The 16,217-nt window shown below is 37.2% G+C and overlaps 1 protein-coding gene across 1 annotated transcript in view; it reads left to right on the top strand.

Annotated features, from left to right (window-relative positions):
- Nucleotides 1–7,242: 7,242 nt before the first annotated feature.
- Nucleotides 7,243–16,217, top strand: part of LOC140246275 (uncharacterized) — a 49,303-nt gene continuing 40,328 nt past the window's right edge. Inside the window, exons 1-2 of the mRNA XM_072325740.1 lie at nt 7,243–7,410; nt 12,652–12,783. The gene's annotated coding sequence lies outside the window, so the exon portion shown is untranslated. The remainder of the gene's footprint in view (nt 7,411–12,651; nt 12,784–16,217) is intronic.

The raw sequence follows: 16,217 nt of genomic DNA, 5'->3' as shown, positions 1-16,217 counted from the left end.
TTCAAGTTGTCACATATGATGCATATTATGTGTAGGTCACTGGTACATGTATCACAAAACATCTTACCATAATTGTAAAATTTTGCAAAACAGCTGAAAATAAAAGGAGATACATGAACTGTATCACTATTTTTCTCACTAAACCATAACTGTAGGTGCTTTAGTCTAGAAACAATTTTATTATAACTATTGTTTACATTTTGCATATGTAACAATACTTAACATTGATTATTCTGATTGTTTATACTGGTTGTTTTTATCCCTAACTCACATTTCAGAATTTGAAGCACTAAAGCTGGGTTTTTGTTGTAGCTGCAAATGGTAAACAGTGCCTTTAATTTTCATGTTCTTCCCATCCTTTATCTCTTTCTCTGTGTGGCTGTCCTTGATCTGTTCATTAACCTGACGTCAGATGACCTTTGAATTGAGTGCATCGCTATATCGCAATTCTTCGGAAATTATCACACATTGATTCTCATCTCACAAGCTTTATAGTGCAAGTACACATGCTTTGCGCTTGCTTATGAGAAAATACGGGAAAGCTATTATCACTCATTGTAGTCATTCCTCAGAAGATTCAGCACAATTTAACAATTGTCGGGGTAGCAATATTGACAGGTTTGCGTAATATCGATGATTTAAAAACGGCGACGTTTTGAGCCACGGGAGAGCGCCACGGGAGAGCGCACGCTTCTGTGAGTGGTTGTACCGTAGGTGGCGCTGTTGAAACGCACTACACAGTGCTGTATTAATACTAGTATACGGCACTGGCACTACACTGGCACTGCAGAACACCAGTGCCATAAATGAACTAACAAAACAGAATGTTGTTGATACTCCCCACTGTAAAAGTGAATATTAAGTAATTTTGAATATTAAGTGATAGTAAAATAGTTTCACTTGTTTTTATTCCGTGGAATATTGACATCAACTACTGGAACATATTGCAAGCAAAACTATTTGCATGCTTTATTTTCGCGCTAGTTTCTGGTTGCGTGAATGCGCGAATTTATCACACCGCGAACATTTCTACTTTTACAGTACATAGTAGGGTAGGTTTCTTACATATTGAAAAAGACATACAATGTATTCGAGATATATATATATATATATATGTATATGGTGTGAGAGATAGTTCCCTGAGTCCCGAACGTGCGTGGTGCCTCATTGTTGGGTGCATAAAATTGAAAGAAATTGGACTGAGGCGGGACGTTGCTCTCGATCTTAGTCTCCCTTTTATTTGTCAAGCTTTCGGCCCGTCATTAGGCCTTCGTCAGGATCTACCAACAGAATAATTATTATATGATCAGGCTATTCATATAATAATTATTCTGTTGGTAGATCCTGACGAAGGCCTAATGACGGGCCGAAAGCTTGACAAATAAAAGGGAGACTAAGATCGAGAGCAACGTCCCGCCTCAGTCCAATTTCTTTCAATTATATATATATATATATATATATATATATATATATATATATATATATATATATATATATATTCAGCAAAACTTGCACGAGAGATCGTGGCTGTGATTTTGAGTAGCAACCCCTTTTATTGAGCTTTCGGGCTAATTGCCCTTCAGAATCTACAATGACAATGTATAATAACAACATTTAAACAGAATTAAACACGGTGTAAAATCATACTAAACTTCACTAACCTTCAATATATCAATTCTATACATTCAAGAGTACAGGCCTACTTAAACATAATAACTACAAGACATATAATTTTATGTGTTTACACTGCAAAAAGTCTGGTGTTCAATATGAAACACCGAGCTGGTGTTAAATTTCCGGTGCTCATTCATGGTGTTAGATTAACACCTCCGGGTGTCATTTCAAAATTTAAAATTGTTTTTTGAATAGTTTCTTAGTTACTGCACTTCTTGTTAATTTTGAACTTCAACAAGACAATAAAGAATTTTCCGATAAAGTACTTGATTTTTGAAAAAATCTATAAATACATTTACACCACAGTAACACCAATTGGTGTGGTCCCCTATTGAAGCTGGACGGGTGCTATACCACTGAAATTAACACCACCAATATCAAATCAACACCATGCGGTGTCATTATTGAATTAACTCTAGCGCAGTGTAAAAAATAACACCAGCCACAGTGTCAAATTAACACCACGAAGTGCCAGGCGAACACTTTTTAACACCGTCACAATACATTTTCTACACCTGTGGGTGTGGTCCTCTATTGAAGTTTGATCGGTGTTAGATTTAACACCCATGGTGTTAAATCTAACACCGATGTTTTTACAGTGTATATATATATATAAACATATATATATATATAATATATATATATATATATATATATATATATATATATATATATATATATATATATATAATTTTCATAGAGATCAGTGGATGATACCAAATGGATTTGACACCGGGCCACCTATACATCATTGACTACTGAACGGGAGAAAGATTTCCCTTTGGCGTCCGATGCCGCCACTCAAAAATATTTGACGTACAACGAACCAAACTGGATCTGTCTCAGATAGGAAGACGATCGAGTCGATTATCGCATTGCATATAATGACCATGCCATCTCTGTAAGGAGAAAAGTAGACACTAATTAGTAGGCCCTACTTTTCGCCATGTACTCTTAATACAATGGACAACATTATGTAGGCCTATAATGGTAAAGACAAAGGGATACTGTATACGCGTATATAGGCCCGATATGAATGCGCAAACACTATTTAAAAAAAAAATATTCGACTGGGCATGATACAGTATGGGTACTTTAATCTGACATGGATTTATGAATAATACCGTACTCAAATACAGGCCTACATTACCACATCACAGTTATGTCTAAATCAAGCGGAAAAGTAATAAAATCGGCTTTCCAGGGGCCAACAGATAGTTCCAAACACTTTCACAGAGGCTTGGCGCTAATGATAAAACTCTATTGCATAATTTATTTTCTATAGACGGGATCGATTGACTATTGTTTTAAACGTTTATCATAATGGAAATATCACTTTATTCAATGAATAGATAATTACAATCACACTAGGCTCTGACAGACCAAGTGGCAGTGAGGGCCTATCTTCAGATTTATGGCCAATGAATCGAACATCAAAGGCACACTGAATGCACCCTTTTTATAGAAATCCTTTGGTGCATCCACAGAAAGACGTGCAGAACGTGTATCGGTAAGAAATGACTGCAAAGTGACGAACTGCAGGCTAGCACCCTTATTTGAGTGTTTCGAATGCATGTTACCATGCTCTTTGACAATCAGTTTCTTGGAAAATGAAATTTAATTTTTCTCTTATTGTTAATTCTGTATCATTATTTATTTATTTACATGTATTTATTTTATCACTGTCCATACTGTCCTGAACATGATCGATCTCTTCATCTATGACTATAGGCTCAACTTCTTTTAGCTACATTATTGAGGTCTAGGCCTGTAATTAAAGTTGACCCCATGGCTGTGACAGAACTAGGCCCACTGAAACACACAAGCACAAACACACACACACACACACACACACACACACACACACACACAAACGCACTCATTCAGCAATTCTACAGACATCGAGGATGCTTCGGCGAACAATTCTGACAAAGAAAATGTGAAAGATGAGCCGAGATGAACAATAGGCCTAGCAGGACCTAACGTTACAAACTAATAAAATCTGACCTACTTGATCTGTTGATCCGGGAGCCGAGGATCTAGAAAATAATGAATGAACAATAAAAGCTGTTTTTTATAGCTAGATCCAGTTGGGGTCTATAAATTCGGCTGCCTATCCATGCCCCCAAATTGTGAATAACATTAGCACTTATCAGGGGCGGATCAAGGTACTTTGCAAAAGTAAAGAGGCACACCCCCCCCCCCCCTTCGTTCTTTTATATTACCTCCGCCAATTAAGGGAGGAGATTATGCTATTACCGTTGTTTGTAAGTTAGTTTGTCCATGTGCAAAAATCAACAACTCAAAAAGTTGTGAAACGGACTTGGATGAAACTTGCATTAGGGAAGGTTGAGAAGGACACAAGGAAGAGATATGATTAAATTTTGGTAGCGATCCGGAAATCTGTATGGATTTTTAAAAAGAATTTTCGATATTTTGGCAGGTATAGGGTCACTGAAAGGGATGGTACTGTTACAGTATTGGTGGAGATGAGAATTGGGCTTTTAACTTTTTGCGAGATACCGTGAGAAAACACTCATGATATAGTACAGAACATACCATTGAAGAGGAATTCACAGTTTATTTGATGAATATCGGGTTTGGAATGACTGAAACATCCAAAAACAAAGTAAAACAAAGCGATCGTAATTATAAAGACCAGTGTGGGTCCCACACTTATTAGAATTGCTCTTTTTTGGATATCTCAGCCATTTCGAAACCAATTTTCATCAAATAAACGTTGAATTCCTCATAGAATTACATGCTCGTTCACATTTCATAAGAGGTTTCTCATTATCTCACCAAAAATGTTAGAAACTTAAAATTAGGTCTCAACCAAAACTATACAATCCCTTTGAACTTGGGAGTTCAAGCCGCAACTTTTTGTGGTTTTCATACGCGCAGTAAAGTGCGTACTCGACAGTAGAGATAAGCGTCTTCGGTTTCTGCTAGGGCGAGGCGCTAGGCGCGCCGCACAGCTGGATTTATGACGTAACAATACAGTCAGACCGCAACGCTGCTGTTAATGAGCTCAAATCAAAAATTTATCGTACGCGCAGGTTTTTGCGCATGTCCTTCTCAACACCCGAGATTTTGCGAGATAATTCAGAGACAAAGTGCATGGTCTACGAGATTCATTTATTGACGACATGAAGATCTACTCTCCGTGACTAATTGACATGATTTGTGAATATTTGATATTAATCAGACCTTTTAATGCTTATATCATGTGAAATGAACTTATGATACCGTTATTCTTATCACCGCATCCTACTGACATTTTTTTAAAACGATCCTAGAACATATTATGACAAGGCTTTCTATTTATTGATCACCCGACCCGTTCCAAAGTTGAATCAACTCATTACTGATATCCAACATTCTAGAGATTCTTGTTATAATAGCACAGTAAGAACTGAATTGGTCCCTCGCTTAGAAAACTATAAAAATTGAAAGTCTCGTCGAGTGAAAATCGTGGAGTGGCAATTTGAGATACATGCATGATCATGTGCTCTCAGGGTATCATTAGTTAAATTACTCAGCGATGTATACAGTGGAATTAGATGGAATAATTATTGTAATTCACAATAGAGATCCCCAAAGAACTATGTGTGCACAATAAGTTTTAGATCTTTTATTATTGATTAATAATGAGCCATTCATTAATGCAACAGTTACTGCTAGCTGAGTAAACAAAGTCCAAGCCAAAGTTGAGCTGTCGATAAGAGTGGAGTGTTGTTCTTGTTGTTGACATGGAGATCTTAGCCCGAGCGCGTATACATACATCGTGCGCGCGCACACACACACTCATAGGGTCCTACACTTTTATCTACACACAGAGTATTACTGTATGTACAGCACACGTTTACTGTCCTTCCGCGCTGACCAACTGTTTCAACTCTCCACTCAGAGGGAATTAACCAATCAGAAACGCGTATTCGCGGCAAACTGAAATCTCGTCAAAAATTAACTGTACAACGCAATGGTTATTCGATCACCTGACCCGTTCCAATAATCAGTCCACATGAAGTCATCATATTTCCATAGTATGATATTTCCTCTTTCATTTCATACCTCTTCGATTTTGGTCCACGTTTATTTCCTTGTTCTAATGTACCCCCTAAGAAAAATGAAAAATATGCAAATTTTATGTTTTATAATTTCCTTGCTCAGTATATTTTATATGTCACAACCTTTAGTAGTCATAATCTGATGTCATTAAAGTACAACTTTTCAGCTTTTTATCGATGTATTAATCAGGAAGATTGGTAATGTCGTTTAGATTTACAAGGACTCTAAAAATATGGTCTTCCAGCTCATTACGTATTCATATCCGCAAGGTCCATGCATACGCGTACGATAAATGAGAAGGCTTTTCAGGGTGTTGCGGTCTGACTGAATAAAGGGGTCTACATTTTATTGGGAAATCGGGCGATTTTTCAGCATGCATGGTATGGTTGGAAATCACTATGGATATCGAGCAAGATCATCGGTGAAAATAAAAGTACAGGTACGTGTAGCTGCTTGGCGGAGGTCTGCGCTTTCAGAGTGTTTTTTTTTTTTTTTTTTTTTTTTTTTTCAGAGTGCCCCGGGTTAGCCATTGCTAATTCTACAATTTCCAACTCTGGCAGTTCGGTTCAACCCGCAACATAATAGGCCTTCTACTTAATTAAACGTCTCTTAACCGTTTTCACTAGTGCTTAGATTAGATAATTCTCTCATTGGAATGATTATAAACTTAATTATGACGTTATCCCAACGTTGGCCCAGTAGGCCTACACGGACTGCTTTACCCGTGCACCTGCGGTATATATATAGTAACATGGCCAAGATGATATCCTCTGACACGTCGGCGGGCCTAGCTACGAGATAAAATTGCGAATATTCACAGTAAACACTGACTATTAAATTTCTCAAACAGATCAAACGGTTTGATGCAGCTTAAATACATTTGTTATACGTCTATCACCTATTTCCACTAATCAAATTTCAGGTTCCCTATATCATGCAAACCCTTCATAGCCACTCTGCACCAATCACCTTTTTTCGGAAATTGTGTTTCCAGTAGACAGTATGAACATGGAGGTCTATTAAAACAGTTAATTCGATTACACCAGGAGCGAGAACAATAAGACAAAATGTCACGCTCATAGTACTGATCTCGTGTTGAGCAAGTTTATTTAAAATCCCATTCAATTCATTCTCTGCAGGCATTTCCGCAATCGATATATGTTTTCTTGACGGTCGTATTTTGTATAACCAAGAAGCAAGGGCAATTATATACGCGATATATGTTTAGAGTACACACAACCATAATGTTCAATGGCGCAAACTACCGAATTTATGTACACGAACAACTATATGGCGTGGCGTATTGAGCTGTGCGTGTACTTGTATGGATGGAGACTGCATTGTGCGCAGGCATCTGTACACTGAGATGTACTGTGATGTAGCGCATATTACATGTATTGGCGTAGCATGTACACCACCGACGAGACGACGTATGTATCCGGCCTGTCCCTCTGCGACAGATACGGCGACCCGTCACTCATATCTCAATGGCCGCCATCATGAGCAAGAGAGCAATGGCTTCACAGTTCGTGCGAACGGAATTTGCCGATTGTAAACACCGATACCGAAAACTTTGGCGTTGATAATTGAGCCGTATGCAACTTCTCTTATATTGTGATTACACGGAAATTTATCTGAAGACATCGTACTTGTTTTCTGTTTGAGGTAAATTGCTGGAATTTCATGTAGTTTTGATTAAATGAGCATTGTTTCAGTACGTATCGGAGACTCTTGTGAGCGTGTGTGGGTCTACGGGATTCGTGTGTGTCTGTAGTCCCGTAGAAGAGTGGGTGCGCTCTCCTGAATGCGGAATTATGAATGTGTATAATGAACGTATGGGTCTAAGGCGGTAACAGCGAAGGGAGCGGTGCATTTCATGATGATCATTTTGATAGATATTGCACATTGCTCAGGGTGTTTCTCGTTACTGTACTAGAACGAGACCTGTGCTTCATTCTAAATGCTTTATATTTTGGGTAAAGATACTCGAGTACACAGAAGTGAGCGTATAAATCTCTGTTTTTGTCAGCTTTTCTCCTGCTCCATCATCATCTTCATCATGTTTTCTTCTGTTGGAACTAACGTTAGATCCATACGGCTCCCCATCCATACACAGTCCTGTCGCAGTACGCAAGTGTGGCTTCAGATAATGGCGTCTGGTCAGCTACAGGCTGTTTTCCTCAAAATATGTTTGCTCTTATTCCTTAAATATCTCTTATTCAAAAAGTAAAGATAAAGCTGGTTGAATTCTTATGAAATTTATGCATATATAGGGTCTCTTAAAGGTCTATAGAAACTCATTATCTCCGATCCAGGCAATTGCCAATGCCAATAGGAAGCCTATCTCGGTATCTGTGTTGGACATAAGCTGCACAGCAAAGTATAGTTTGATGTCCAACACATTGACACCCGAATGTTTTTTTATCAAAAGATCCTTGATATATCTCGCAATTTGCCTGAAACTTTACTCACATGTAAAAAAAAATACTCTGAATTCACAGGCACGCATTGAAAATGCGTTTTACGATACACACTCCATATGATAACTGCTTCGAAAGTGGGGGTTATTAAAATATTATTTTGACGCACTTGGTTAATTGCGCCAGTAAATTTTTAAACCAACACCCCTACGGTTACTACTAGTACCCTCCATTGACAATACGTGTGAAATGAATGTAAATGCTTTTCCTATGTACACATTCATATTAAATCTTCTGTATGTTCTATCATTGTTTTACTGTTGATCTTGTTTATTATTGGGTTTTTCAGTAATATTCCGACATAAGTTCAAATCCCAAGTGAAGAATGCAAAACCACTGCACGTAGTCTCATGCGTGAAATTTTCTTCTTTACGCGCAATGCTGTAGAGGGGTGTCGGTTTCAATGTACAGTTTCAGTGTGTTGGACACCCATAATATAATGTAGAGTGTAAAGTTTCATACTCGTCAACCATCTACTTTTACGAAGTTTTAGATCGACCACCCTTGCACGCACGCAATGGCTTTCTTGCATTAATGAAACAGTACGTGTGGTACGGGCGCAATATGCTGCAACATTTGAACATAAACACAAATCAAGAGAAATGAGGGTACAGGCAGATGGGTGCACAGTAAAAAAAGGTCACTTGCGTTTGTTGCTGAGAATTCCGCGCGTAAAAAATGAGTCAACAATCTGAGCCTGGGATATAAATCTGGGGTATTTTGTGCCATAGTAAAAGCGAAATTAAGGTGAAACTATGGAATTTTTTTCTAAGATACGGGATATTTAATCAAAAACTGGTCGATGAGTAGTACATGGTGTACCTAGGTCCAGCCATATGAATGTAGAATTCTAATTGTTACACATACAACATTAGTAGGGCCTTCAACTTGTAGCACCAGATTCTTAGCGCAAGTACAACCAATGCATTACCTACATATTTGTATGCAAGGTACAATGTACCTTGAAAGGCCCGATTGTAATTGCCTCCACCAAGGAAAAAAATCAAGTCGGTCCCTAATCATTGGCGTGGGTTTGTCTGTTTGCATTTAATATTAAACTCAAAAAGTTGTGAATGGATTTGAATGAAACTTGCAGGAAAAGTTGATAATGACACTAGGAACAGATGATTAAATTTAAGTAGTGATTCTGGAATTCTATGGATTTTTGAAGGATTTTATCTTTTGGCATATGTACACTATAAGGTCAATGAACTTGGGAGTTTGAGCTGTGCATACATTTGTACTGGAGGTTTACATACATGTACGTGTACATGCACTATTAAAAGCGCGTGCTCTGCTCAGGCAAGGCATCGTGCAGCTGGTGACGTAAACAGAAGGCTTATATTAGATTTGGAAATTGCATGTGTGCGTACTGTATGGGTGGAAATGAGTCGCTGGCGTGACGGAGGTCTGCACTCTTGCGAGTGCTTTTCTAGTTGTCTCGTGTTTCTGTCATACAATGTATGTACGCTATGTACTGTAGCTTCAAACTTCTCATATGATGATGAGTCTTTGGAAGCTTTTTACACACATGTTACAGTATGGTAGACAAAACTGAAAGTTCTGAAGTATTTTCATGAGAAGAACATGCTGTTTCTCTTTCTTTAAATATGAAGATATGTGTAGCTTGAATTTTGATGTTACTTTTCTTTTACAAAGTTGTAAAAACTTCAGAAAAAATCATAGTCAGATCCTCAGTTTTCTTTTGATTGTTTTGATTGTGGAATTTGGAGAATTGTCTGAAATTCACCATGAACTGTCGATTTAGATGCATAAGATCGTTAGTATTAGAAAGACCTGTGAAAGGGTGATGAAGCGATAATGAAAATTGAAGACTGATTTTATTGTTTAACCTTGAATCTAATTCTTAAAACATCTTATTTTGCTACAACAGTGTGTATTGGCTTTTTGTAATACAACAGGCAGTCAAAGTTGCGGAATCTATGATTCGTCTGAAAGTACGATATCCACCTACTGTATTATAAACACAAAATATTAATGCTTAGGTCCTTCAGTATGTATGCTTTGATGTCTTCTTGCTTACATGTACACAGTATGTAGATTTCACTATTAATATGAATCAAAACTTAAAAACATACTTAGTTACATTTGTGTTCAACATTTGATTACTTAGTACCCATTCCGTACTTGTAAATGTATACTCAATCTAGTTGTACATGTTGTTTGTAATTGTTCCTTTGTTCCTGTGTATCATGCCATTTGTACGTACATGTACATTTAGGTATTGATTGCCTGGCTACATTGTATACAAAAAGTACAAGATTTAATTACAAAAATATAACAGTACAGTACTTACAGTATCAGAGCACCATGAATAGTGAAAGGTAAACCTGTGTACTTTACAAACTACAGCTGTATAACCACCACTTTCATCATTTACACTTGTAGGCTTGCATGAATGAATTCAGGATTAAAACGCCAAACTTTACCCCAACAAATTATACAAATTGTAACAGTTGTAGTGCCTGTACATTAGCATAATTTCAATTTCTTTTTTTCATGCGCTACAACAATATTTCATACAGTGTAGAGAGGCCTTTTAGTTTTAATGTTTTTTTTTCGTCCTGAAACCTGCCAGGGAATAATTTTCCTGGTATCGCATCACAATTTGCTATGCATTTTTACACCACTGCTACACATACTAACTTTTGTGTAGCAGTTTTATTCCATGGAAGTGTAGAGGATACCATTCGAAATATTGTTCATCAGCTGAAATTGCTAATCAAATATGAGTCTGAAAATTATTCCCTGCCTGCCCAGCAAAAATGTACATTTGTAATTTGATGTCTTCATTTGTGACCCGCTACAACAAAAGGATCCGAAAGTCGGGGGAGGACAATTTTCTGAAAATGGCATGACATTATTCCCTTACTCTTCCACTTTAATTTCATGTGTAGCACAACACATAAAAGTACTCGGTAGCGGAAATATCGATTATTTTATTAGCACATGTCAAGTGGTTGCGGAAATTAGAGTTTCGAGAAAAACGCTTCCAAAGTTTTCTTTCTGACGCTATCATCAAGGGGAGGCGAGACAGTTTTCACCGCTTGACAATAGAAGATATGCTCCTAGCGACCTCCACGATGTTCATTCAAGCTTAGCGCCAGCGGTCTACGCACGACCAATCAGTGATCAGGATGCCACGCACTGACCAATAAGATCACTCCCACGTTGCTAGGGGCGGAGTCTAGCTGCGGCGCTAAATCCAAATCCTCGGACACGTTTCTGTTACGTTGAAAGTCGGAAAATCATGGCCCAGAAAAACACTGATTTCTTGCCTGTCCTTTCATCATTTAGCTTCGAAATTTCGGCAGATGATAGACAAAACATTAGACTACAAAATTATGCCAAAAACAGAAATCCGATTGTTTTGACCAATTTTGATGATGTGACTTCAAACTTGATTATCTCAGCTCAGCCGTCAGCGACTTTAGGATCCTTATGTTGTACCGGGTCACATTTATACTTTGTGGTTAAGAAGAAGAACTCTCATGTTTTATTTCATGCTTTTTTAAATCACTGCATTTTAAGGTGTGTCCTTTTTATGTATCATATTATGAAGAAGCCATGCACACACAAAAAAAAGAAAATAAAGAAAATAAAAAAGATGACAAAATCACAAGCAATCTCAGGAAGGAAAAAAAAATGTTTAGATGTTCATCAACAAACTGGATGGCAAAATTTGATGTACAGCGTAATTATGGCTCATGCTTTTCCGAACAGAATGTCTCCACAAATATTTTTGACACTGAGAGTGCCTAGAAAGAAGGTTGTGTGTTGGAAGTGGGTTAAAAGAAATTTATTCTGTGTAAGCCCAAGTACTTGTAACCTTTATATCATGGTGTTTGTTTTTGTATTACCGGTATTCATCATACATGTTATGGACCAGCAGAAATTAAATAAAATTACCAACGGTAGCCAAAAGAACTGCTTAAGCCTGTACTCTAGTACGTTGCACAGACATTGGTGTGAGAAATAATGTCATCAGTATTTCAGGAGGGAGAAAGACTTCAGTAAATATCTACTGGTTCGACTTAATTTAGCAAAATGTGACTTGTACCATATATTATATGTACATATTCTATGACATCTTTGGTCATTTCATAATAACAGAAAAATGATGTTTCAGATTTTTGTTTTTCTTTGTGCATACATGTACAATGTAAGATTGAAGGTAGTTTGCCAAGCAGTATTCTTATAATCTGTTATCTCAATAACAAGTGCAGATGTGATTTTTTTGTGTGTGCATAGATTGAAGAGAAGTCATTATTTTATAGATCTATTTCCATCTTGAACCACTCTGTGAATTGTAAATGTCAAAATGTGCATAATGTATTTTCCAGAAACGAGGTATTCATGCTTTCATTTGTTGTCCTCAATTATTCTCTCTCTTTTTTTAATGCAGGATTATTCCTCATCCTTATGCCATTGCCCATTACTGCTGACAACTCGATTCAAATGATTTGGCATAAGCTGTCTTGGGTGTCTCATTACAACAACACGTGAATTTACTGAAACTGCATTACATTCTCATTGGGTGAGTGCCTACAGTAGCAAAACCATGCGTATTGTGTCTTGCAAGACAGATGGATGTTGATGTCATGCGATGCTAGTTCAAGTCATATACAAAGCTGTACATGTACAATGTATAATGTGTACAATGTAGTCTGTCAGATTCTGCTGTGAAATACAAAGTGTAGTGAAGCTACTGTATATGCCGTGTATGTTGCAAGGTTTTTATTTTCATGGATTTTGCGAGTTGGGTGCCATTCAAAGATTTAAAAACAATACATGCGAAAAAATATGTTGACTCATCTCTGATCTCAACATGAATGTGATGTACAATTGTACAGTGCACGCATACATTTTACAGATTCCCAGTATGCAACACATTCAACTTAGTGATATAAAACATAGTACAAAGTAAACTATTGAGTACAAATTACGTTTTCTCCCACTCTTCTTCCCTCCTCAAGATTTATTCAGAAAGTACAGCGTACATGTTTATGTACATATCGTAGAGTGATGTTGTGCTGTAATTGTGTTTATTGAATTTCAATAGAGAGCTTTGTTAGCTGTGCATGTTTTGATGTAATATGCTACTTCTCAGAGATGGAATATATTTAGGATTATTGGAGTTTTGATATTGTTTGAGTTTACTACAAGTAATTCTGCGTAAACTGGCTCTGTTGGAACCACAAAAAAGAATAGTTTAAATTACAAAATTCGACTTAGACGTAGCAAGTGTAGGCAGTACATGTTTGCACTATTTGGTCTTTAAAAAAATGATTCTACAGTGGGAAAGTTAGACTTGCAAATACTAGCACATTTCCACTTCCAGATTTAACTGTATCATGAAATGCCATGGAGCTACACTGTACAGTGTACACAATAGATATCTAATTGTTGAAGAAGCATTCACAAATCTATTCGACAAGGTTTGTTTTCCCCAAGGTTTCATAAGTTTGTAAAGTCTCAAGTTGTGATATTCATACGTGTAGTAAGAGACTGTTTGCTCAGCAACCATTTGAAAGGATTTTGTCGCAGTGATTCACTCCTAAGGGCCAAGAGGCAAATGGCTGGATAGCTGCCACAGTCTACATACAGTGTACAGTGTACTTTCCATTGATTTCCTCCTTTGCGTGATCAATACTGTAAAAGTGGTTTCTTTCGCGTACACAAACTTTCGCGGTTTCCATCGGTGCTGACTTTTTCGCGTGTGTTGAAATTCGCGGTCGGTAATGATAACGTTGTAACAAGCGATGAGTTCAAAACGTTTTCGCTTGATGTTAAATTCGCGGTTCAACCTCAAAGCACGAAAAGCGTGAAAATAAAACCACTGCGAAAGAAACCACTTTTACAGTAGTTGTGTATCTCTTTTATGTATTTGCCTGCTTTATACTTTCTTCTTTTTTTTTTAAACATTAAAAAAAAAATTGCCCTTTTTTTTAGTTCCACGTTAGACTTGTCTGCGCATGCTTGCTGGCATGTACACACTACATGTACGTTATAAAGTGTACACTGTATGCACCTGTACAAAGTACTTCTGTGTGCTGACACAATATTATGTGTACAGCATACTGTACCTGCCAAATGCAAAAAGCTGCTCATCTGAGCAGAGCCATTCACAAGGCATGAATTTTCGAAAGCTACTGTAATGCATTAGGTGCTTTTTTTTTTTTTTTATCCCTCACCAAGGTGACAGACACAGTAGGTAGTTGAACACTGAAGAGTATTCAAAGGTGAATGCTGTGCTTGCTTTCAACAGTGCGAAAGAAAGACCAAATCTGTATTGTATTGTGTACTCTCTTTGTAAGCCTCAATAGGTACAGTACAAGAGTTTATGAAATTAAAGGTGACACTGTCGCAAATAAAGTTGTTTGAATGAAAGGAATTTAGGGTTGGAGATACGGGGTCAGTGAGAACGTGTATTTTGTGTCTGTCTGTGTGTGTCTGTGTGTGTGTGGGTGGTTGTGTTTACATGTAAATACTCCTGTATGTATTAAAAATAAGTTTGTGTGAAGGTGAAGTGCTTGTACTGGTTTATTACTGGTAAAGTATAATGAAACTCTTTCATGGCTTCCCTTGCCGTCGAGAGGTACGATATAGCCACACCCTATAACAAGCTTCTACATGTATCTCAAAGCTTAATTTTTCAAATATGATATCTGATGTAATTTAGATCACGTCAAATTTATTTATTTGTGTGTTGTTGTTTTTTGGTTTTTTTTTTTTTTTTTGAAGTAGACTTTCACTTCCACAAGTGCGAGGGATTTTGCTTTAATCATATGAACAAGTACATTTGTAACATCAAACATACAATGTACATGTACAGTACATGTACATGTACACAGTAGTAGCTGAATGCCAATAGAAAACTTGCATGCCAGAATTGCCCAATAGTTACTTGTACATGTTGCTACATACAAGATATCAGATTTTAGTGCAAATCATCCAACACTTGCCTTTTTTTTTATCATGTTGCACATGTTAAGATGATGGACAAATTGCTAATAGAAGCAACATTTGGATTCAGAACATAATATTTTGGATTAAAAAAAAAATTATCCTCTAGTGATTGGTTGAAAGAGCTTCACATGATTATGGGTACACTGTACTTTCAGCAATGTCAGAATGTTGCCATGTTTGACACAACATGAAGTACTATTTGCAAAATTATGTCACTAAGCGATCCTGAAATTGTGCACAGCTTTGTACCATCACACTGTGAAATGTATTTTTTTTTTTCACAAAACAATTGTGACATCACACACTGCGTCGTACCGTCCCTCTGTGAAATGTAACAATTTCTAACAAAACAATTGTGATGTCACAAAGCAAGTTTGACATTGTACAATGTACACTGCTTCATACTGTCACTCTGTATAATGTAACAATTTCTAACAAAACATTTGTGACATTTGTGGCAATTCTGACATTGCTCACTGCTTCATATTGTCACTCTGTGAAATGCAACATTTTATAACGAAACAATTGTAACATCACAAAGCATTTCACACATCTTGCGTTGCTTCTTCGGGTCACTGTAGAGCCCCTTCACAACATCGTATCCATGGCTTCTCGCCTCACATTTTTTTATCCATTTTCCCCCTTCTTTTGTTTAATTTGATCAAAAATATAAAACAAATACAGTTTGCCTAGTTTCGAGTTCCTGGTTAAAACAATAGGCCTCGGTGCCTGCAAAAGAGCTAATCACTTCAAGGCTGCGCTCTTCAGAAAATAGTTCTTTTGGAGTCACCTTGCCCATAGTTTTAATCAGAAACTCTCCTAAGGCAAAGTATACTATGGGACAGTTAGGTGAGTATAACATGCTCAATGCACACTAGCACAAAGATATTCTACAAATTGTATATGGAAAGTCTTTTTCAAATTACCTTCGACTGTTTGGATTGAAGTACCTACTGCCATTGCCATCGAGTAATCCAATGTGAACCCAGATGAGCCCCCAAA

Source organism: Diadema setosum, chromosome 2 (assembly GCF_964275005.1).
Source record: "Diadema setosum chromosome 2, eeDiaSeto1, whole genome shotgun sequence".
Taxonomy (NCBI): Eukaryota; Metazoa; Echinodermata; class Echinoidea; order Diadematoida; family Diadematidae; genus Diadema; species Diadema setosum.
This window is presented reverse-complemented; position numbering and strand designations above follow the sequence as displayed.